At 42.8% G+C, this 24268-nt stretch overlaps 1 long non-coding RNA gene across 1 annotated transcript in view; it reads right to left on the bottom strand.

Annotated features, from left to right (window-relative positions):
* Positions 1-24268, bottom strand: part of LOC138422533 (uncharacterized) — a 320815-nt gene that overhangs the window by 19153 nt on the left and 277394 nt on the right. The window contains exons 3-4 of the long non-coding RNA XR_011249909.1: positions 21507-21669; positions 20371-20568 (exon numbers count right to left, since the gene is read on the bottom strand). This is a non-coding gene — a long non-coding RNA (uncharacterized lncRNA). The remainder of the gene's footprint in view (positions 1-20370; positions 20569-21506; positions 21670-24268) is intronic.

Here is a 24268-nt window from a genome sequence, read left to right as displayed (position 1 = left end):
TACCTACAGATAAACCCTCAGAATTTGCAATCATAGACAACATAGGAATTAGATCCAGGGCAAAGCCTCTGGGCAGAAAAGGCTGTGCCAAAAGCATGTTGCTGCTGCTGCTACTGGTAAGTCGCTTCAGTCGTGTCCGACTCTGTGCGACCCCATAGACGGCAGCCCACCAGGCTCCCCTGTCCCTGGGATTCTCCAGGCAAGAGTACTGGAGTGGGGTGCCATTGCCTTCTCCGAAAAGCATGTTAAGGGGCAGCAAACGTTCTGCCTTTTAAAGGCAATGTAAATCCACATTTAAGCCAATTTTCCCAACCAACGTCCCCTCCTCCCCCACCACCAGACTCTCCAAAAGGGAGATTTCTGACACCTGCTCTGGTGGCGGCAGTCACAGCTACAGAATTGCTTATTGTTTAAGCACCTATCTCCTGTAAATAACGTGTTCATGGAAGGCCCTGAGATGGCTGAAATGGGAAAGGGCAATGCTGACAAAGTGCTATGACCATTTCAGTATTTTCCACCAGTTCTGCATCAGTAGCAGAAGTTATTGGTATAATACTGTTACTGAAAGGCCTCATTGTGTGATCTCAGGCCTCTTTGGGCCTCTTCCATAAAATAAGATAAAGATTTCTTTGGCTCCTTCAACTCTCTGGCCAGACCTTTTCTATCTTCTGGCCTCACACACACATTCCCCATAGGAAAGACCTAAATTAAATATCTATTCCATGGTTGTGGGTCACACTCTCTGTTCTAAACCGCTGTTCTGTTTTTATTTTTCAAATGTGGGAGGGATTATTTTTTAAATAGACAAATCTAGTAGCATACCATGACATTTTATTTAAAGAAACGCTAGGGTATATTCTCAATGTGAAAACCTTCTTGAAGTCTGCTGTAATTTCACTTTGGTAAAAAAAGTGAGGGAAGAGGTGAAAGATATAAAGAATTTTTAAGACTCTTTCTTATCATTTTCAGATATTTTAAAAAGATTTTTAATAGCATCACCTTCTTTGACTATCATTGAAAAGAACTTTGCCTTCACTGCTTTAGCAGTCATTCAGCTAATAAAGCAAAATTAACAGAATATTAATTGTAGAATCTAGCCACTGGGTCCAGAGGTATTTGTAAAATTCTTTCACTTTTCTGCTTGCTTAAATATTTTTGTAATATGTGCTAAGAACAAAAAGACAGGATGTCAACCAGCATCTCTCCCGTTCTTCTAAGAGAATGTTTCATTTGAAAATCAAACATCTTGACGTTAAAGATCAGGGTCTAGCTAATAACTGAATTACAAGAGGAATCTGGGTATTTAAGTAGGTCCTCTCGAGCAAGAAGAAATGCTGCCTGCCTGGCAGCCCAAAGCTACCCTGGAAAATCCACGGAAAAGAAGGTAGAGAAATCTGGAATCCGATACACGTGGGCCACTGAGTCACACTGGGACCTTGGGTAAGTAAGTTACCTGTTTTTCCATCTGTGAGATGGGATTGATAATGCAGGGCTGTTGGGACAAGCAAGCAGATAACTTCTAGGAAGCCCTTTGAGCTTCTTGGAACTAGCACTTGAGATATGATTAGGCGCCAGCGTGCTGCAAAGAAATGTGCTTGGTGGCAACTGGAATGGTCCCCGTTCACTTTGGGCAGACGTGGTCATCGGGTTATCAGTCAGTTCCGTTCAGTCGCTCAGTCGTGTCTGACTCTTTGTCACCCCATGGACTATATACAGAGTGATAAACAGAGCTTTTTTGTTTTTATATTTAAATCTCAACTTCTAATTTATTTCTTTACATTTTATTTTATTTTTAACTGGAAGATAATTATTTGTAATATCGTGATGGTTTCTGCCATACATCAGCATGAATCAGCCCCAGTCGCACACATGTCCCCTCCCTCCTAAGCCTCCCCCCAACCTCCCTCCCCACCCGCCCCTCTAGGTTGCCGCAGAACACTGGCTTTGGATTCCCTGCATCATACAGCAACTTCCCACTGGCTGTCCATTTTACATATGGTAATATATATGTTTCAATACTATTCTCTCAATCATCCCACCCTCTCCCTCCCCACTGTGACTTGAAAGTCATCAACAGAGCTTTTCAATTCCTCCACCTGGCTCTTTTCATCTCTGTTCTTCTTCCCCGAAGCCCCACCACCAACAGTGACCACAACACTAACACCAAGCCTACCATCATCAAGGCCAACCCCACCACCAACACCAGCACCACTCCCAATAGCCTCTGTCACCATACTGTCTCTGGAAGCTCCTCCCGCCATTCCAGCCTTGCTCCTGTCTTCCCCCACAGCCTGAAAGGCCCTTTCCTCCAAACACTACTGCTCTCTCAGCCCAGTTATCTCTTACAGTAAAAATGTCCACCCAAACCAGTAATTATTATTACCAATAGTTGCCTCCATGTTATTTGATCGGCCCTGTGCCAAATGCTTGAAAATCATCATCTCATTTCATCCTCACTCTTACTATCTCCCATGTATAGTTATTTCTAAGATTAATAGCTACCCACTCAAAAAAAAAAAAAAAAAAAAAACAAAAACTGTTTCTAACTCATTCCATTAAGATACTTCTTCTGTTGGGTGATTCCCATAAACAACACCATGGAGTCCTCACCATAGCCAGCCAGGCAAGATAGGACTTCCTGTTCTCACTTCACAGAAGGTCTCCCTTTCCACCTTCTTGGTGCTGCTATCCTCCCTGTGCTTCAGTACATTTTCTTTGACTTTGTCAAGAAGCTGCTTTGTCCATTTCCCTGGTATTTCAAGGGTGTGTAGATCCCTGTGGGGCCTGTATTAGGTTAGACCAGCTGCTGTAACAAACAACACTCTCAATGATAGTTTGATTCTCTGAAATACTAAGTACAGCAGAAATCAGCAAAAGGCTCTGTTCTATACACTCAGAGGTCCAGGCTCCTTCCATTTAGTAGGTCTGTCCTGCTCTATGTCCTTGGAATCTTCTTTATTTGGCAAGTGGATGGGGAAAGAGAGCAAAGAGGATAACCTATCCATTGGGAATATCACTCATACCCACCATCTCATGGACATAACTTAACCACAAGTTCTTATCCAACCCCCGGAGACACTGGGAAAAGTACATTACTTTTATGTTGGACATAAACTTTCATTTCCTCATCTGACAAATAGGGATGAGATTATCTAAGTTGGACCACTGGTATGAGAATTAAACAGCTTGTACCCAAAAGGACAAAAAAGAATTTGGTGAATTCTATGGCACAAATTATCAGAATATATGGATGGAACAAAGAAATATTCTTCTTCTGGTACAATTCTGAGGTTGAGCATTTTCAGAGCTGTGCACCTCACCTGAGCTCTAAATAACCTGCCTTCAATACACCAGCTGGGATTTCCAACTCCTTAAATAAAAATTAAAATATCTGCCCTGAAAGTCTTAACTCTCTGCTAATAGAATTTCCTCAGGACAACAATAGGAAGTCTGATGACTTCCAAGATCAACACCTATCAATGACTCCCTAAGAACAAGGTCTCCTCTTCTTTGCATGTTATACCCACCCTTTGGGAGACAAGGAAGAAACAGACCTGTGTCTGCCTTTACCCTTTGGTGTATGAGAAAGTTACCCAAGACAGCAGGACCAGCAGGGGCAGAACCAACTTAGCAAGGCTGGCCAAGGGAAAGACACAGGGAACCCCAGTCTTCAGTGATGCTGTTGAGCCTCTGAATTGCTCAGCCCTGGCACCATGCTAGCTGCACTGCTTGACCTGTGAGCTTATAGAGGCCCTAATGTCTAAACCTCCTGAATCTTGGCTTCTTGTTGCTTGAAGAAAATAGCATTCTAATAAGTAACCATGCCGTTTATAATTCAAACACTTTTGAGATGTGCGAGGAACCACTATTAATAATTACACTAAGACAACACATGTGAACTGCACTAACTCAAGCAAATGGGAAATATATTTCTCTTAAAGCTATATTAGATACATCTAAGCTCATATTCAAGTTTATATACCTGTTGGACATAAACTTTCATTTCCTTGTCGGCTAAATATGGAGGATGTCATCTAATTTGCATCATTGGTGTGAGAATCAAACAAGAAGGGATGTGAAGTACTCCCAACAGTCTTTAACACATGGCAGGTATCTGTCCTTCCTACATACTGAGGAGAATTCCAGTCTACCCAGTCAGTTTATCTCTCTTTCTCACGTTCAACTGTTGCCCTGCTGAGTCTTCAGGTTCTGTTATACAGAATCACAAGAACAAAGAAGAAGAGTAAGGAAAAGGGGTCCATAGGTTCTGGTTCCATTTCCCAATGTCCAAGAGCCACAAACAAAGAATTTGAGTTATTAGGAAATTATCTTCTTGGCTGTCTGTGCTTTATTAACAGCGATGGAGGACCTGAGCCTGAATCACACAGTTCATGGGTATCTCACAGAAATAAGTGAGTGAATGATTAAATAAATGAATGAGTGAATGCCTCACTTGGATCAGCAACCAGGCAAGAGTCTATTTACCAAGAATATGGCTCCTCTATGGGTGGGTCTGAAAAGAAAACATTTAGAGAAATGTGTTTTGTGCATCTTATATCCCAATTCTCTCCTACTTTTCAGTAGCTGTGCTTTTGTGTTAGCCATTGTATATCCTCTTATTCTCCATGTCTCAGTTAGATGGAAACCTCAGGAATAAAATCAGTCATATGTAAGAGACAAATCTTGCGGAGATCCCTGCGTCTTGTAGTGTTCCTCAAGGAAGAAAATTCTATATAATTAACAATGTCATCTTACAGTGCCTCTGTCTTCAAGTCAATCAACATTTTATTGAGCACCTACTAGGGCTCAGTTACTATTACTCCATCCAGAGGTATCTGAATTTATAGAGAAAAGGGCAGGGCAATACTTAATCCAAGCCAATCAATTTTAAATGCCCTGCCAAGCCCCTAGGGGAATATTCCCCCCAATAAAGGTAAATATTTATGATTTTGGAATCTCTCTGAGTCCTCATTATCCCACTGAATCAATGTTCTGTTTATCCCTCACCTAAAGTTTTATAAGTCATGAAAGAAAATTGGTTAAAAATAAAGAACTCAAGGGACTTCCCTGCTGGTCCAGTGGCTAAGACTCCACACTTCCCAGTGCCAGGTTTGATCCCTGGTGAGGGAACTAGATCCCACATATCACAACTAAAGATCGTGTGTGCCATAACAAAGACCTTGTACAGTCAAACAAATAAATAAATAAATATTTAAAACAAAGTTATGAAAAAAATGAAAAACTCAAAGGGCAGTCAGCTTCTTGATCTGTCATTTTGAAACTCTTTTTATAAATATTTAATGACTTCACTCACCTAGAGCCAGACATCCTGGAATGTGAAGTCAAGTGGGCCTTAGAAAGCATCACTACGAGCAAAGCTAGTGGAGGTGACGGCATTCCAGTTGAGCTCTTTCAAATCCTGAAAGATGATGCTGTGATAGTGCTGCACTCAATATGCCAGCAAATTTGGAAAACTCAGCAGTGGCCACAGGACTGGAAAAGGTCAGTTTTCATTCCAATTCCAAAGAAAGGCAATGCCAAAGAATGCTCAAACTACCACACACTTGCACTCATCTCACATGCTAGTAAAGTAATGCTCAAAATTCTCCAAGCCAGGCTTCAGCAATACGTGAACCGTGAACTTCCTGATGTTCAAGCTGGTTTTAGAAAAGGCAGAGGAACCAGAGATCGAATTGCCAACATCCGCTGGATCATCGAAAAAGCAAGAGAGTTCCAGAAAAACATCTATTTCTGCTTTATTGACTATGCCAAAGCCTTTGACTGTGTGGATCACAATAAAGTGGGGAAAATTCTGAAAGAGATGGGAATACCAGACCACTTGACCTGCCTCTTGAGAAACCTATACGCAGATCAGGAAGCAACAGTTAGAACTGGACATGGAACAACAGACTGGTTCCAAATAGGAAAAGGAGTACGTCAAGGCTGTATATTGTCACCCTGCTTATTTAACTTCTATGCAGAGTACATCATGAGAAACGCTGGACTGGACGAAGCACAAGCTGGAATCAAGATTGCTGGGAGAAATATCGATAACCTCAGATATGCAGATGACATCACCCTTGTGGCAGAAAGTGAAGAGGAACTAAAAAGCCTGCTGATGAAAGTGAAAGAGGAGAGTTAAAAAGTTGGCTTAAAGCTCAACATTCAGAAAATGAAGATCATGGCATCTGGTCCCATTACTTCATGGGAAATAGATGAGGAAACAGTGGAAACAGTGTCAGACTTTATTTTTGGGGGCTCCAAAATCACTGCAGATGGTGACTGCGGCCATGAAATTAAAAGACGCTTACTGCTTGGAAGGGAAGTTATGACCAACCTAGATAGCATATTGAAAAGCAGAGCTATTACTTTGCCAACAAAGGTCCATCTAGTCAAGGCTATGGTTTTTCCAGTGGTCACGTATGGATGTGAGAGTTGGACTGTGAAGAGAGCTGAGTGCCGAAGAATTGATGCTTTTGAACTGCAGTGCTGGAGAAGACTCTTGAGAGTCCCTTGAACTGCAAGGAGATCCAACCAGTCCATTCTAAAGATCAGTCCGGGGATTTCTTTGGAAGGAATGAAACTAAAGCTGAAACTCCAGTACTTTGACCACCTCATGCAAAGAGTTGACTCATTGGAAAAGACCCTGATGCTGGGAGGCATTGGGGGCAGGAGGAGAAGGGGATGACAGAGGATGAGATGGCTGGATGGCATCACCGACTTGATGGGCGTGAGTTTGAGGGAACTCTGGGAGTTGACAGGGAGGCCTGGAGTGCTGCAATTCATGGAGTTGCAAAGAGTCAGACATGACTGAGCGACTGAACTGAACTAAACTGAATATGACTTCTTATGATTAAAGAAATAACACAGGAGAATTTGGGTAACATAGAAATATGCGAAGAAAAATTAAAGACTCCAGTCAGAGAACTACCGGCACTGTATCTATCCATTCTGTAATAATTTTTCTTGGTGTGCAGATACAGATATAGTCTGGAGTCTAGAAATAGTGGTATCATGTACTGCAGACCTTTTTTAAAATAATTTTAATTTTATCTATCATTGATATTTCCTCCTATTTTTAAGACCATGGTTTGAATCACTGTATAGTTGTACCTTGTATATATTTTCTGTAAGAATCAACTGCTGAGTAGCCAATTTCTCTCTTCCCTATCATGTTGTTATGACTATCTTTATATACATATCTTGATGACATCTCTGTTTATCTGTATATCATCTGACTATCCTCGCCACCTCAATAATCATCTATTTTTTCCCAATTTGATAGGCAAAACACAGTATCTTATTGTTTTAATTTGCATCTATTTTATTGTAATGCTGTTTAATAGCTTATTATAGCTTTATCATTTCTATTTCTTCTTTGGACACTGATCATGCATAACCCCACTTTTTTTGAATTTACACATTTATCTTCTTGCTCATTTATAATAACTCTTCACATTGTTGTTGTTGTTCAGCCACTAAGTTGTGTCTGATTCCATCTGACCCCATGGCCTGCAGCACACCAGGCTCCTCTGTTCTCGAGACACTATCTCCTGGAATTCACTCAAATTCATGTCCATTGAGTCAGTGATGCCATCTAACCACCTCATCCTCTGCCTCCCCCTTCTCCTCCTTCCTTCAATCTTACCCAGCATCTGGGGCTTTTCCAATGAGTCAGCTCTTCACATCAGGTGGCCAAACTCTTCACAGAATAAAACCAATAATCATTTTACTCCCATAATGTATATATTTCTCCTGGTCATCTTCCTTTTGATTTTTATGGTGCTTTTTGGTTTTCACTTTTTATTTGGTTTAACTATATCACTTATAGTGTTTACTTCCTTTTAGTGACTAAAATAAAAGGCTGTTCAATCCAGGGTTCAGGTAAAGGTATATCTATATTTCTAATTCTTTTATAGTCTTACTGTTTACAGGTAACTCAATTTACTCATATTAATTAATTTTGCTACATGACATAAGGTAAGTGTTTGACCTTATTTTGTCAAATAGTTATCATATGTCAAATCATATTCACAGAATCATTTTTTACTTAATGGTCATATCTCCACTGATTTGAACTTCTACCTCTAACATATTCTTATCAATAATTGGGAGTATTTATGAAATTTTATATTTAATTCCATGGATCTAGGTGTCTATTTTGCATTAGGCCCATATTGTTGGAATTACTGTAGCTTTATTATATGCTTTAAATTTGGTAGTATAAGACCTCTTATTTTTCAGATAAAACTGTATGGCTAGTCTCACCTAATTTTAACTTTAAGATCATTTTCACCTAATTTTGATGATTCCTTTTTTAAAAAAAATCATTTTTAGAATTTTATTGGTGAATTTTTTAAAACTAGGGAAGGTATTGGTCTTTTTCTTTTAATATTCTGATTATTTCTTAAAAACTTCCATTGATTCAATCAGGTCATCTGCAAATAATTAATTACATTTTACTTCTCCCTTTCTAGTTTATCGTCGTCTTATCTGTTTTTTTTTTCTGCTTTATTGCATTGGCTAAAATTCTTTAAAAATTATTAACTTAAGGGCACTCATAGGACTCTTTGTTCCTGACTTTAATGCGAAGGCCTCCATTATGAATGATGTTGTTACTGATTTGAAAAAAGATAATCAGCGTAAGTTAGGGAAGCAAACTTCTAGTTCAGTGAAGCTTGTTTGGCATTTTGTTTTGTTTTAAACCATGGATTTTGTATAGCAAATACCTTTTGATCTACATCATGATAACTCTCTTGGACCATCTTATATTTTTGGTATAGACCCTACTTCATTATGATGGTTATTATTTTGACGTTGGACTGCCAACATCCTTTGGAGGGCACTAGGGGTTCTGTGGAGCCCCTTAGGGGAATATGTGGGAATGGGTTTAGGAATGAAACTCCAATACTTTGGCCACCTGATGCAAAGAACTGACTCTTTGGAAAAGACCCTGATGCTGGGAAAGATTGAAGGTGGGAGGAGAAGGGGACGACAAAGGATGAGATGGTTGGATGGCATCACCGACTCAATGGACATGAGTCTGAGTAAACTCCAAGAGTTGGTGATGAACAGGGAGGCCTGGCATGCTACAGTCCATGGGGTCACAAAGAGTCGGACACGACTGAGTGACTGAAATGAACTGAACTGAACTGAGGGAAGAAAGAAGTGGTTGGGGTTTAGAGAGAAAGAGACCCAGAAAGGGCTGCCCACACCACCTTGCTTAAACGAATTCAGACCTCACAAATTATTTTATTAGAACAAAGTTTCTTAATCAAACAAGCAAATAAATTAAAATACTACTTTTACATGCCATGATTTCACGTTAATGTTTCCTTTTTTACTCATTTCTATTCATTACTGGATATGGCCTATCGTTTCTTGTTTTTAGTGTTGAGTTAATGTATTCTCTCTCACTACCTGTGGGAAAGTCAGATGACCAACCTGCCCAGGGTTCCTCAAGACTTTCCAGGTTTCTGCAGTAAGAATCCTGCATCCCAGCAAACCACTAAATCTAGAGGAAACCAGGACAGTTGGTCACCTTAGCAGTTTATAAAGAATGAAAATTTATTATCTTTTGAGCATGGCATACAACTCACTGTTAAGTTCCTTTTGACCCAGAGTTTTGTTTTTCAGAGATGACATGTTAACTTTACAAAGGTTTTTCCTGGATTTTATATATATATAAAATATATATATATATATATATATGGACACACACATACACATGCATATGTGTATATTTTTACTGAAATCACTAATATTTCCCTAGAATATTTTCCATGTCACAAAAATTTTCCAAAGTGATTAATACAGAACATGGGTTCTCAACAGGGGATGATTTTGGCCCCTGGTGACATTAGGCATAATCTATAGATACTGAGGCTTTCAAATGTGGTGCTGAAGAAGACTCTTGAGGGTCCCTTGGACTGCAAGGAGATCAAACTAGTCAATCTTAAAGGAAATCAGTCCTGAATATTCATTGGAAGGACTGATGCTGAAGCTGAAACTCCAGTCCTTTGGCCACCTGATGCGAAGAGCTGATTCATTAGAAAAGACCCTGATGCAAGGAAAGACCGAAGGCAAAAGGAGAAGAGGGCAAACAGAGAATGAGATGGGTAGATGGCATCACCAACTCAATGGGCATGACTGTGAGCAAACTCCAGGAGATAGTGGAGAACGGGGGAGCCCGGCGTACTGCAATCCATGAGGTTGCAAAGAGTTAGACACAACTTAGTGACTGAACACCAACAAGAGATACTGAGGGTTGTTATAACCTGAGGGGCAGGGGGAGATACTAGCATCTAGTGGGCAGAAGCCAGGGATACTGCTAAATACCCTGCAATTCCCAGGACAACTCCCACAGCAAAGAATCACCCAGGCCCACAGTGAGGAAGCTGAGTGATCTGGAGACAGATCACTCTTATAATGTAAATGTCCCCATTATAACTTCATATCTTATTTCTCATTGCTAACTTGTGATACTTAGGTTTCCTCATTTCTTTTTCTTCTTTAAACTTTGCAATAACTTGTCCTTTTAAAACATATGTTTCTCAACATGGATATATATACACTGACTGCTGCTGCTGCTGCTGCTGCTGCTGCTGCTAAGTCCCTTCAGTCGTGTCTGACTCTTCGTGACCCCATAGACGGCAGCCCACCAGGCTCCCCTATCCCTGGGACTCTCCAGGCAAGAACAGTGGAGTGGGTTGCCATTTCCCTCTCCAATGCATGAAAGTGAAAAGTGAAAGTGAAGTCGCTCAGTCATGTCCGACTCCTAGCAACCCCATGGACTGCAGCCTATCAGGCTCCTCCGTCCATGGGATTTTCCAGGCAAGAGTTACTGGAGTGGGGGGCCATGGCCTTCTCCAATATAAACACTACCATGTGTAAAATAGCCAGCTAGTAGAAAGCTGCTGTATAAGACAGGGAGCTCAGCTCAGGGCTCTGTGATGACCTAGAGGGGTGGGATGTGGGGAGTGGGAGGGAGGCTCAAGAGGGAGGGGATATATGTATGTGTGTATATATATATGTATATAGCTGATTCACCTCATTGTACAACAGAAACTAACACAATATTGTAAAGCAATTATACTCCAATTTAGAAAAATAATTTAAAATAAAGTTTGTTTCTCAAAAAAGAATCTCTTATATTAACTAATCAAATGTTGGCCATTCTTCAACCCTTGCTTTCTTATTTTATGTTAACTGCTTCTTTTCATCTTCATTTGCTTGCTTTGTTTTGATATCCTTTTTCTAACTCCCTTCATTGAAAGCTATTAGGTGTGAATCAACAAGACCCATTCCCGGCCGACATTCGGTGACACACGCTGTGGCTTGACATCACTTTAACCATCAAAGTCTTGCCAAAGACAGAGGGGCAAGTGGTCAAAACATATATCATGATTTGTGTTCCAGCAGAAATCCTAACTCCAACAGCTGGATCGATTCAACTCACTATGTTTTAACTAAGCCCACTAATGTCCACAGTTATAAAATGGGATTTTCTTTCAAAAATACAAAGACCATGAGATTTTTTAAAAAAACAAAAACAAAGATTCATAAGGAGACCCGAGTTATATGGGATATAAGGCAAGGGGATAGAAGAAGTTAAAAAGTTAGAACAGCTGGAAGGAGGGATGGGATCCAAAAAAAGCACCAGAAATGAATGGAAATAATTGTGGTGGCGAAAAGCTGGTGAGAGGGAAGACAGACTGCAACAAAGAGAAGTCTTAGGATCGAAACAGAAGGCGGTACATAATGATAACTACTCTCTCTGCATCCCTCGGCATTGAGATCACTATTCCTCTTTCATAGGTAAGGACGTGGAGAGGTTTAGAAAGAGCAGATAACTTGCCCCAAGACACAGTGCTCCAAGAGGCAAACCCACGTGTTTTATTTTGTTTTGTTTTGTTTTGTTTTCTGATTCCAGAAGCAACGTCTTTCCCCTGCACCGTGTTTCCTTGCAATTACGCCTCACAGGTAAGAACTAGTCCAAGAATCTCACTACAAAGCAGTTTCTCTAGCATCCTCAGCTTCACACACTTCTGCCTGAAGGAAAAAAAAAAATTGTACCCACAACTGAGAATTCAGCTAAGCTGGGAAAAATCCACATAAGGAACATAAATCTCTAGTTTACAAGAGCAAGGAAAATCCCCCTTGGGAAGGTTCTGGAGACGGCTCAAAAAGACAAAGTCTGGGAATTTAGAAAGAAAAGCTGAATTGGGCTTGACAATGATCCCCGTGAATCGTCACATCCCAGGGGCACCAACATCCTTGGAGATTGATGGTGAAGAGGACTATGATTTGATCATGTGATCAAATTGCCAAAAGCCCAGTTGGGCAGGGAGGGTAGGGACAGGCATAAATGTTCCCTCTGTGTGGCATCTGCATACAGGGGGGTGTAGCTTTGCCCCTGCTCAGATCTGCCAGCGAAAGCTCATTCATTCAACTCCGCAAAGTGGACCGACCCAGATGATGGTGATCCGGAGCGTATAAAGAATCAGCATTTGGGCAGAGAATTCACAATCAGGTGGAGGAGACAGGCTCATGAAGATAACCACAACAATGTCCGCCCCAAGATAGATGCTATTGCCAAAGAAAAGCTGGGATTAGGTGGAGGGAAAGAAGTTCCAAGGTCAAATACAAACTTTGTTGTTCTTACTTATGGTTCAGTCACTAAGAAGTGTCTGAGTCTGTGATCCTACGGACTGCAGCCCTTGAGGCTCCTCTGTCCATGACATTTCCCAGGCAAGACTACTGGAACAGGTTGCCATTTCCTCTTCCAGGGGATCTGATCTTCCCAACCCAGGGATCAAAACTACATCTTCTCCATCTGTAGGTGGGCTCTTTGCCACTGAGCCATCATCTCTATTATAATGTGTGCTCAGTTGCTTCAGTCGTGTCCAACTCTTTGCGACTCTATGGGCTATAGCCTGCCAGGCTCCTCTGTCCTTGGTGATTCTCCAGGCAAGAACACTGGAGTGGGTTGCCAAACCCTCCTTCAGGGGATCTTCCCAACCCAGGGATCAAACTTGCATCTCCTACGTCTCCTGAATTGGCAGGGCAGGGTGGTGGGGGGAGTGGGGGAGGGTGGCGGTTCTTTACTACTAGCGCCACTTGGGAATCCCATCATCTTGATAAATTGGAATATTATTCAGCCATGCGAATGAAGGAAATCTGCCACTTAGGACAACACGGATGGAACTTGAGGCATTATGCTAAATGAGATAAGCTAGACTGAGAAAGACCAATATGGCATGGTATCGTTTATTCACAGAATCTACAAAGAAAGTCAAATAGGGTGAGGTTGGTAAAAAGAGTACATGTCTCAGTTCCAAGATGAACAGGGTCAGAAGACCTAATGCAAAACATGATGACTATAGTTGACCGAGGTTCAATCCCTGGGTTGGGAAGACCCCCTGGAGAGAGCATGGCAACCCACTCCCATATTCTTGCCTGGAAAACCCCATGGATGGAGGAGCCTGGTGGGCTGCAGTCCATGGGGTTGCACAGAGTCAGACATGACTGGACAACTAACACTTTCATAGTTATCAGCTCTATAGTGTATAATAGAGATTTTCTAAGAGAGTAGATCTTAAATGTTCTTACCACACACAGAAAAAAAGATAAATATGAGAGGTGATGGATGTGTTAATTGGCTAGGTGAGGGGAGAAGTTTCATGATGTATACAATATGTTGTCAAATTATCACGATGAAAACTTTAATACCTTATAATTTTGTCTGTCAATTATACCTTGAAAAAGTTGAAGTGTTTAAAAATTTAAAATAAAAAAAAATTAACATAAAAGCCTCTACCTCCTTGTTGTGAAAGCAAGTAAATATCCATTAGGTGTCTGACATATAGTGGAAGCTCAATTGTGGTAATTATTAGTATTGATCATTATATTCAATAAAATTATTAATATTGATATTAACTAATAACACCATTATTACTCATGTCATTGTTATAATTATTGTTACAAACATGATATATTAATATAATTGAATACCATAGAGTTGTTATTAATGTTTAATATATAATTTTTATTATTTACTATTAATAGTTTGGTGGATCCTTATTCTTTGGGAATGCCAGCCACTTGCACAATATGTACTAGGTAGTAGTTTTTACAGAAATGACTGCCTGAGCCAGTCTTCATTCTTTGCTCCACAGGTTGTGGGAAATACCTTACAGGGGTTAAGACCATGGATTCACGCCAGACTTACAAGATCCGTGACCTTAGCCAAGCTATACAGCCTTTTGTACTTTCATTTGCTCGTTCGTAAGTGATGCAATGGTACCAACTTCACAGTATTTGTGAAGTATAATTAGGTTAATTATATATAACACAGAGGGATGCCAGGCACATAGGAAAGTGCTGTATGCTTGTGTGTTATTATTATTTGATGGTTTCTTCATCTACAGATATTCCCTGTGGTCCAAACTTGAATGCGTATGAGCTGCCATTTTCCCAGTAGGTCTAACTGGAGAGACCACCAGTGATTCTGGCTTAAAGAAAAGGTGGAAAATGTGTGCACATCTCTGTCTGCTATGAAACAAGAACCCATAGGCAATAATCTCATAGCTGAGGCAGACCCACCCTCGGTACCAGAAATTACTGAACTCAGGCAAGACCCCTTTTCTTGTTTGAAAGGTGACTGGAGAGTTTTCCTCTGGAGCAACACAGCTCTTTCTAACCAGTGTTTTCTTGTTGGGCAGCCTATATTTATTCATTCTTCATTTACCAAATATTAATTGAGCCTCCAGTCTGTGCCGGGCACTGTGCTAGTAGCTAGGATCTAGCCACAAATAACACGATGGGCTTGTCCTTATAATTTTATATATAACAATAATACATGCACATATTATATATAATACATAAATAAGAGTGCTTATAATATCTCTATTTAATATATTCTAACATATTATTTATACATATTATATTACATATACATATGAGTTTATAAGGACTTCCCAACAGGCACCAGTAGTAAAGAACCCACCTGTCAGTGCAGCAGGCGTAAAAGACTCGGGTTCGATCCCTGGGTCGGGAAGATCCCCTGGAGGAGGGCATGGCAACCCACTTCTGTATTCCTGCCTGGAGAATCCCATGGACAGAAGAGCCTGGCAGGCTACATACAGTCCATAGGGTTGCAAAGAGTCAGACACGACTGAAGTGACTTAGCACACATGCATGAGTTTATAATCCAATAGAGAGACAGGCATTTGACTAAAACAGCTTTTATTCTAGTGGCAAAATAAAGAAAATGGACCATATGAAATAGACCAGGCCTTCTGCCAAGTATTTTTTGCTCTGTATAAAGACTGAGATCTTTTTCCCTTCAATCCAATTTAGCAAACATTAACTGAGCATCTGTTATGCTTAAGGCTCCATGCTAGGTACTCTGAGGATACACTGACAAAGAGAAGCTGCCTTCAGGAAACCTGAGCTCTGGCAGGTTTCCCAAAAACATTCATTCTTGGAGTGCCCATCCCTATCAAAGGGAGGGGGATGGCTGGGTGGGTAGGGCCTGGGAGTCCTAGCCACCTGCAGCAGGCACCACCTACCCATGACCTTGGGCAAGTGACCTTGTCTTAGTCTCAGTTTCTCTATCTGTTCAGTTGTGCTTCCAAGTAGCTCCAGCATCATGAGTTTGCTGTGCAAATTTAAAGAGGTGCTATGCCAATGGCCAGCAAGGAGCTTGGCAAACACTTTCAAAAGACAGCTATTAGGTTGGCCAAAAAGCTCACGCGGTTTTTCTGTAAGACGTTACAGAAAACCCGGTGAAACCTTTTGGCCAACCCAATATTATTATTGTGATTATTTTAGTGCATAATAGTGGACCTGGAGGATATCATTTTATTTATTTTTTGTTTTTTTTTTAAGTCTTTATTAAATTTGTTACAATTTTGCTTCTGTTTTGTGTTTTGGTTTTTTGGCTCTGTGGCATGTGGGATCTTAACTCCTTGACCAGGCATTGAACCCACATTCCCTGCATTGTAAGGTGAAGTCTTAACCACCAGGTTAACCACCAGGGAAGTCCCAGGATATCATTTTTAAAGCCCTTTTTGAATTAAGAAAGTGCTGGATTTAAAGAAGACTGTCAGATTTTTTTTTCCCTAATGAGGGTATTTTCTTTTGTTTTTAAAAGTCAGAACAGCCCTTGCCACCATCCACTGCAAGTTTCTGTTACCCTGGTTGTTTTCAAGGGCCTCTTGCCTTTTGACAAGGCTTACTTGTCAATCTCCAGGCAAAAGGACCTATTTAGGGTGACCCAACTGTCCTGGGTTGCCAGAACCTGGAGGATTGCCCAGGATGTGGGACTTCCAGCGCTAAAATCAGGACAATCTCCCACTAACCAGAAGAGACGGTCCCCATCCTGGGCCTTCCCTTACAGTAGAGGACACGCAGGTACATGGAAAGACTGTATGTGCTGCAGTGTGAGCCTCAGAGGATGCAAGCGACACCCCGACCAGACCCGGCCGGGTCTGGCACACAGAGGACAAGGTCCATGTGACACGGCAGGGTCATGAGACGCTTCCGTCCACCTCGGCGGTACCTCAGCCACACGCAGCCTTTTGGTGACTCACGAGGCTCTCAAACAGGACAGACGGAAAGATTTTTAAGTAATCTGGGCCTTGGCATCCAATTACTCAGGGCAGCCCTGGCTCCTGACAGTAGGTGTGACTCCCCTCTGAGTCACCCTGGGAGCACTCAGGTGTTGATAGGAATGAAGGGCGAGTGGGTCCGTGCAAGGTGGTGAAGTGATGGCCTTTGCTTTATTCTCACTGTTCCTCCTAGCTTCAAATGTTCGCCCTGCTACTTTCTAGCGATGATTTCAGTCTGTAAGCTACACACCCTCCTCTGATCATCAATTTCCTCTTTGGAGGACTAAATGGTATCGATAATGAATGCCTCCTACTTAGTGTAGGAGGGGCTTATAGACAGGACTTCATAAACAGTAGCCTTGACAGATAATCCTTACTACTGGATCAACATTCTTATGAATAGTATTGGTATTATCTGATATTGTGACCAGTACAGGTATTTCCCGTTCTTTACCCTTCAAGTAAAGCCATTTAAAATAGCTGCAAAGGACTTCCCTAGAGATCCAGTGGTTAAGACTCTGTGCTCCCAATTCAGGGGGTGTGAGTTCAATCCCTGGTTGCGGAATTAAGATCCCATTCAGTGCACAGCCAAAAAAATTTTAAATAAACAACTAAAATTCAGCTTTAAAAAAGAAATAAAATAGGTGCAGAATCTCAGATGAACACTCCCAGGAACAATAGTAGTAATTTAGAAGTGGTGGTGAGACCACTTACAAGTTTTAAAAACCGATGTACAGGTAGGATGCATTTAAAACACACATTCTAAAAAGATTTAAAACTTTTTTTCCCAGCCATGGAGAAGACAATTTTCTCAAATTCTCTTGGTCTAAATCAATCTCTCCCAAAGCATATTCAGAGAAAGTATATGTTATTTTAAGAAATCAAATCAAATTAAAGGAAGGGATTCAAGTGTTTAAAAGGTTTTAATAGATGAATAAATAAATTGTGGTGTAGTGGTGTACATATATATATATATGTATATACCGAAGAAGGCAGTGGCACCCCACTCCAGTACTCTTGCCTGGAAAATCCCATGGATGGAGGAGCCTGGTAGGCTGTGGTCCATGGAGTCACTAAGAGTCAGACACGACACACACATACACTGGAATGTTACTCAGCCATAAAAAAGAATAGAATAATGTCATGTGCACCAACATGGTTCGACCTAGAGATCATCATATTAAATGAAATAAGTCAAACAGAGAAAGACAAATACAACATGGCTTATTTCACTTATATGTGGAATCTAAAATATGACAGAAATGAGCATATTTATGAAACAGAAACAGACTCACAGGCATAGGAAAAAAAATGTATGGTCACTAAAGAGCAAAGAGGGTGGGGGGGGGATAAACTGGAACTTTGGGATTAGCAAATACAAACTACCATGTGTAAAATAGAAAAACAAGGTCCCACTGTACAGCACTGGGAACTATGCTCAATACCCTATAATAAACCATAATGGAAAAGAATATGAAGAAGTATGTATAACTACCTACATGCATTATTGAATCACTTTGCTCACACCAGGAACTAATGCAGCACTGTACATCAATGATGTGAAGCTCGCTCAGCCGTGTCTGACTCTTTGCAACCCCACGGGCTGTAGCCTACCATACTCCTCCGTCCGTGGGATGCTCCAGGCAGGAATACTGGAGTGGGTTGCCATTTCCTTCTCCAGGAGATCTTCCCAACGCAGGGATCGAACCCGGGTCTCCCGCATTGTAGGCAGACGCTTTACCATCTGAGCCACCAGGGAACATCAACGATACTTCACTAAAAAAGAATAAAAAGTTAAACAGTTTGGAAAATATTGAGTTAAACCAAATCCAATTGATTTCACTACCGAAGGACTTCTCAGAGCTTTTACTGCAAACTTTGTGGCTTTCCAAAATCAGTGTACAATGTGCTGCAGTCTCCCCATTGGCCAGTAACTTTGTTCATGGAGTGTGAATCAGTGGACAGATGTTGGGTAGAAAGCGTTGGAAAATCCTGACCTAGATGTTTCTATGCAAGTCTTAGTCCCCGCTTCATCCCAGCTTACACCCCATGGCCTGGCTTCCTTGGAAATTAGTGCTTGATTCCTGGTCTCTGAGTTCTTCCATTCAGCCACCTGAGAGCTCTGATTCATTCCTGCACTGGGCCTTTACTGTGGGGTGAATCCTCCCCACTGATCTCCCAGGGAGCGTGGTATCAAGCGTCTGAACAACCATTAAAAACTCTCTGTGTGTGCCTCACACCTCCTTTCTGGGAAAGGAGTTTCTTTTCAGTGCACCAAGATGTGTCGTTTCTCCTAGGAGAGGCTTGCCATTTGATGAAGATGATGAACATGCTGATGACCATCATGATGATAAAACAATGAATAGCGTATCTTTGCAGAGAGCTTAACGACATACCTAGAGCTGTGCTTCACCCCTGGGAAGTGGGTACTATCAGTATCCCATTTTCCAGATAAGAAAACTGAAGTTCAAGGAGGTTCGATGACTTTCACACAATCACTCAGCAAGTAAGTCCTGGGATTTGTTATTTGTACGGACCGCCATGAAACTGACTTAATCCAGAAGCCATATTCCTAGAGTGCATGATGTGGATTCATTCAGAAATACATGGAACTGGAGAGCTTAAGGAAACTCACACTGGCAGAACTACCTCCAAATGATCACACACAGGGGCCCTGAGAAACGTCAGCTCTGAACACCATGCTACGCTGCCTTAAAACACAACATGAGCAACCCAAGCCGCACAGAATATGGTGGCCAATGGCCTGAGCCTTGGCTAACCAACTCCACCTTCAACTTCACCTTGGCATGCAGCCCCATGGAACATGCTAATGTGATTCATAAATGCTTTGGCTTTACGCCATCTCTGCCATTGGCATGCTTCCCACCCTCCACCCCCACCGTACAGTGGGGTAACACAGCACCAAGGGAAATTGCCCCTCCTTGCCCTGCGACAGAAAGATACTTTCTTCACCTGGGTTTCTCAGGGAGTTGATCCTTCAGCTAATTAATAACAAGTCCAGAATCACCTCCGCCCACCCCCACCCCCCCACCCCAGCCAGAGGAGATAAGACACAGCCTTACTTCCTGCATCAGACTGTCTCCTCGCCTCGTCATTGGCGCCACCGAGGTGACTGGCGCCTGCCGCCACCTCCCACCCCATTGGATGGCAGCTTATCATCTGGGGGTGAAGGGAAGTGATGCGTGTGTCCTCACAGGGGCCGATGGCAGAGAGGCTTGTAAAAGGTGCTGTATAAATCAATTATTAATACTAATCAGAGCTATTATGCACCATGAGCAGGAGACGGGAGGCCTGGAGACAGTCACCACACCCTCTTTGACACCGTACCAGGGGCCAGGTCTCTCACGAACTAGGGAGAGCTCTGAGGTGAGATGACCCAAGAGCGGGAAGAATTAACCCCTTCGGGCTATCCTGGTGGCTCCGAGGTAAAGAATTCGCCTGCCAGTGCAGGAGACACAGGCTTGATCCCTGAGTCAGGAAGATCCTCTGGAGAAGGAAACAGCAACCCACTCCAGTACTCTTGCCTGAGAAATCCCATGGACAGAGGAGCCTGGTGGGCTACAGTCCATGCGGTCGCAAAGATGTGGATGTAACTTAGAGACTAAACGACAACAACAACTGCAAATCCCTCCCGGCCTTTCAAAAGTCTGCCTGACAGCACTGCCTGAGGTAGAAAAGACTCCAGAACTTGGAAAGCATGGGGCGTTGAGAGCCAAGTTTTGGTATGACTACTTACTTCTAAGCTCTTCGTTGAATCCAGCTGGGACTGTTGTTTGCCCCATTGGACTCTGGAGAAAATGGTGCCCACCAGGATATATTTCTCCAAGCCAGCTTGCCGCTTTCTGGTGTGGAGAGGGCGCCATCCACAGGACCAGTGAGCTGGGTTTATTTTCTCAAGCCACTTCCTGTTCCCTCCTGGGATCCACGTTGTGGGCTGGGAACAAAAAGAACAATTTGTTCAGGTTATGGATGTGATGAATTGATTCCGTGTTTATATTCTCTGATGTTCTAAGACCTGGGTCTGATTTGGTGACCCTCCTGAGAGTATCCAGACCTCCATGGAACGGTGTTGAACTCAACTTTCCTGAGAAAAATTCACCTAGGTTCTCTCAGAAATAAATATTACACATCCATCCCATGGCAACTTTAGAATCTACTGGTGACAAGTCAAAAGTGGCCAGTGGTTAATGCTAACATTCTAAAGGATGAATATCTCTGTCCTAAGGGGGGAAAATAAATTGATAACAAGAATGAACATTTGTCCAGCATGAACTGCCTGCGAATGTAGGGCACCAAAAAAGGTGGAATAAGAAGGAGGAAGTAATTGTGGAGGAAATGAAATGGAGGAGATGCCGTGATGGTGAATTCAGACAGCAGACAACAGCTCCAGGAAGGGGGACTTCCCTGGTGGCCCAGTGATTAAGAATCCACCTGCCAGGGCAGAGGACACAAGTTTGATCCCTAGGCTGGGAAGACCCCGCAATGCCGTAGAGCAACTAAGCCCGTGTGTCGCAACTACTGATCCTGCGATCTAGAGCCCATGAGCCACAGCAAGAGGAGCCACCACGAAGAGAGGCCCGAGAACCCAAGGAAGAGTAGCCCCTGCTCATCGCAGCTAGAGGAAGCCCGAGGACAGCGATGAAGACCCAGAGCAGCCAAAAATAAATAAAAAATTTTAAAAGACAAAATTTCAGATCATCTTCCTTTTTTCAGACAGTAGAAGTGGCATGGTTGGCAGAATAATGGTCCCCCACAAAGATGCCCACATCTTCATCCCCAGAGCCTGTGACTATGTCACCGTACACGGCAAAAGGGACTGTGCAGATGTGAATAATTTTAGGATCCTGAGATGGGGAGATTATCCTGGATTACCTGGGTGGGTCCAGTGGAATTACAAGATCCTTATAAGAGGGAGGCAGGAGGGTCAGAGTGAGGAAAGGAGATGTGATGACAAGGAGAGTCCAACTGATGCAATTACTGGCTTTGACGAACCAGATGGGGCCATGAGCCAAGGAACGTGAGTAGCCTCTGGAAGCTGGAAAAGGTAAAGAAACAGATTCTCATTAGAGCCTGCAGAAGGAACACGGCCCTCGGACACCTCGATTTTAGACATTCTGATTTCCAGAACTGTAAGATGGTAAATCTGCAAGGTTTGAAGCCACTGTGTCTGGGGTCATTTGTTATAGCAACAATGGCAAACTAACACCTTGGGTAAAGTTGGGTCATTCTCCAATCTCAGCCCTCATGCATGCTCACTTCATGGAAACACGTTGAAGAAAGGTGGTCAGTGTAGAGTATGATACATGCTTCATTTCTAAGAATCATTCGATTGCTGAGGCTTGGGGATCACTTACTTAAAAAATTAAAATAGGCTTGTGCATTTATTCATTCATCCAACAAGTATCTACTGAGCAGTCCCTGTGTACCCGGCTTTCTTCCCAGTGCTCGGGGTGCAGATGGGAATGGTTCAGATGAGGAAATGATGGCCTCATGGAGAGACACAGCAATGAGGTGAACAACTAAATGACTCGCATCATGGCAGACAGTGATGAGGGGGCCATGAAGACTGTGAAGAGGTCAGTGAAGGCTTCTGAGGAGGTGGCATTTGAACTAAGATGAACCCATGAAGCCGTGGGTGAGACTCCCCCAGCAAGTCTTAAGGGAGAGACTGGCTTGGTAGGTCAGAGGAATAGCAAGGTGACCAGTAAGACTAACACTGAGAGAGCCCAGCCTGGTAGAAAATGAGGTCCAAGAAGGAACTAGGGACAGATCATAAATATCTTACCAACCACAGTAAGGAGTGGGATTTTAGTGTAACTGAATGGGAAGCCACGGGAGGGTTTTCTACAGAGCTGGGCAATTCTTTATTCACTGTTCCAAAAAGACCTGAGGTTATCATACCATCAGTCATATCATATCACCCGCAACTGCATTTCAGGGTGCCTCCTTGAGGGTTAGGAGAAACAAAGCAGATTCAGAGCAGGAACTGATCCTAACCCTACCAACCACAATAGTTAGGGACAAGGGGGATTTACATTTGGTGGACATCGACTCTGTGTTGGGTAGTATGCAGGTTGCTTTTCACTCATTATTATGGTTCATTCTCCCAAGAGCCCTGAGATGTAGGACATGGAAGATCATCAGGTTGAGGCTTAAAGAGGGAAAGACACCTGCTCAAGATTCCCGTGGCCGTTAAGTGACAGAGGCCAGATTCAAAACCATTTCTAGCCAGGGTGGCTTTCCCTCACCAGCCCCACCACATCAAACCCTCTCCAACCCGCAGAATTTCCCATTGAGAGAATTAGTCACAACTGGCTTTGATTGGCTGGGTGGCCAACGCAGTTCCAGCTCAGGGCACTTCTCTAGGGCCCTTATCTTTATTAGCTGTGAATTTATCTCTCAACAGAGATAGGGCTCTGGGTGGAGGGCCCCTCTGCCCACACCTGGGTGAGTCGTACCTGCTTCAAACAGGTCAGCAGGCAACTGGGAGCCTTGTAATTGCCTTCTTCCTCACCTCGCCCCCTCCCTCAAGTTCAAACCTGCAATGTCAACACGGTCTCCAGGACCAAAGGTAACGGAGGGGAACCATGAGGGTATTAACCTGTAATCCCTTGATAAGGCCAGCACATTTCACAGCACCATAAATTAATTCTTGTCCTCCAGGGCCCGTGAGGAGTGCAGCAGGTAAAGAGCAGACAGGGAAATAAAAAGAGGCCAACAACTGAAAAGGTAGAGCAGAGCAATGCCATCAGAGGAGCAGGAAGCCCCCAGTGTCCCCTCCTAGCAGGTGAAGGGCTTGACTAGGACTGCCCTGCATGATTTGAGACTGTCTGAATTCATGGTAGATTTCGTGGAGGAAAACAAAGAGAGAGAGAGAGAAAACAGTATGAGATGGGGCACGAGAGGGCTTGACCAAACTGTTCTGTTTGGTAACACACAGTTCATCTTCCAGCCAATGAGCAAGAATTAGCTATTTGTTTTTTTCAACAAGGCAGAGATAGCCCTCAAATCAGACTGAAACCCACCCTCTCAGGATGAGCTGAGAACAAGCAGATAGAATAGGGACCTAAAAGTACGCTCGAACTCATGTCAGCCTCATCAGTCCAAAGGTTGTCATCCTAGGGCTTCCCTGGTGGTCCAGTAGTTATGAATCTGCCTTGCAGTGCAGGGTTCGATCCCTGATCTGGGAAGATCCCACGCGGAGGAGCAACTAAACCCGTGAGCCACAGCTACTAAGCCTGTGCTCTAGAGACCGAGAGTCACAGCTGCCGAAGCCCATGCACCACAACACTCCACACTCCAACACTCCACTCTAGAGCCTGACTCCACAGCAAGAGCAGCCACGGCCGTGAGACGCCCGCACACCACAACTAGAGAAAGCCCACATGCAGCAACAAAGACCCACCGCAGTCAAGGATAGAAAGGCGGATACAAATTAATGAAAACAAAATAAATATATATTTTAAAAGGCTATCATCCTGATATCAGGAGCCACCTTAGTTAGATTCCTCGTGGTTCTAAAAGATCCACCCTATGAAACTTATGAAAACGAGTTCAAAAGTCTTCTGGTCTATGATGATTCCTAATGAGCAGAGTCATTTCCCAGGAATTTATTCACAAGATGACCCATGGCT

Source organism: Ovis canadensis, chromosome 17 (assembly GCF_042477335.2).
Source record: "Ovis canadensis isolate MfBH-ARS-UI-01 breed Bighorn chromosome 17, ARS-UI_OviCan_v2, whole genome shotgun sequence".
Classification (NCBI taxonomy): domain Eukaryota; kingdom Metazoa; phylum Chordata; class Mammalia; order Artiodactyla; family Bovidae; genus Ovis; species Ovis canadensis.
The sequence above is the reverse complement of the archived record's forward strand: the minus strand, read 5'-3'. Positions and strand labels throughout refer to the sequence as shown.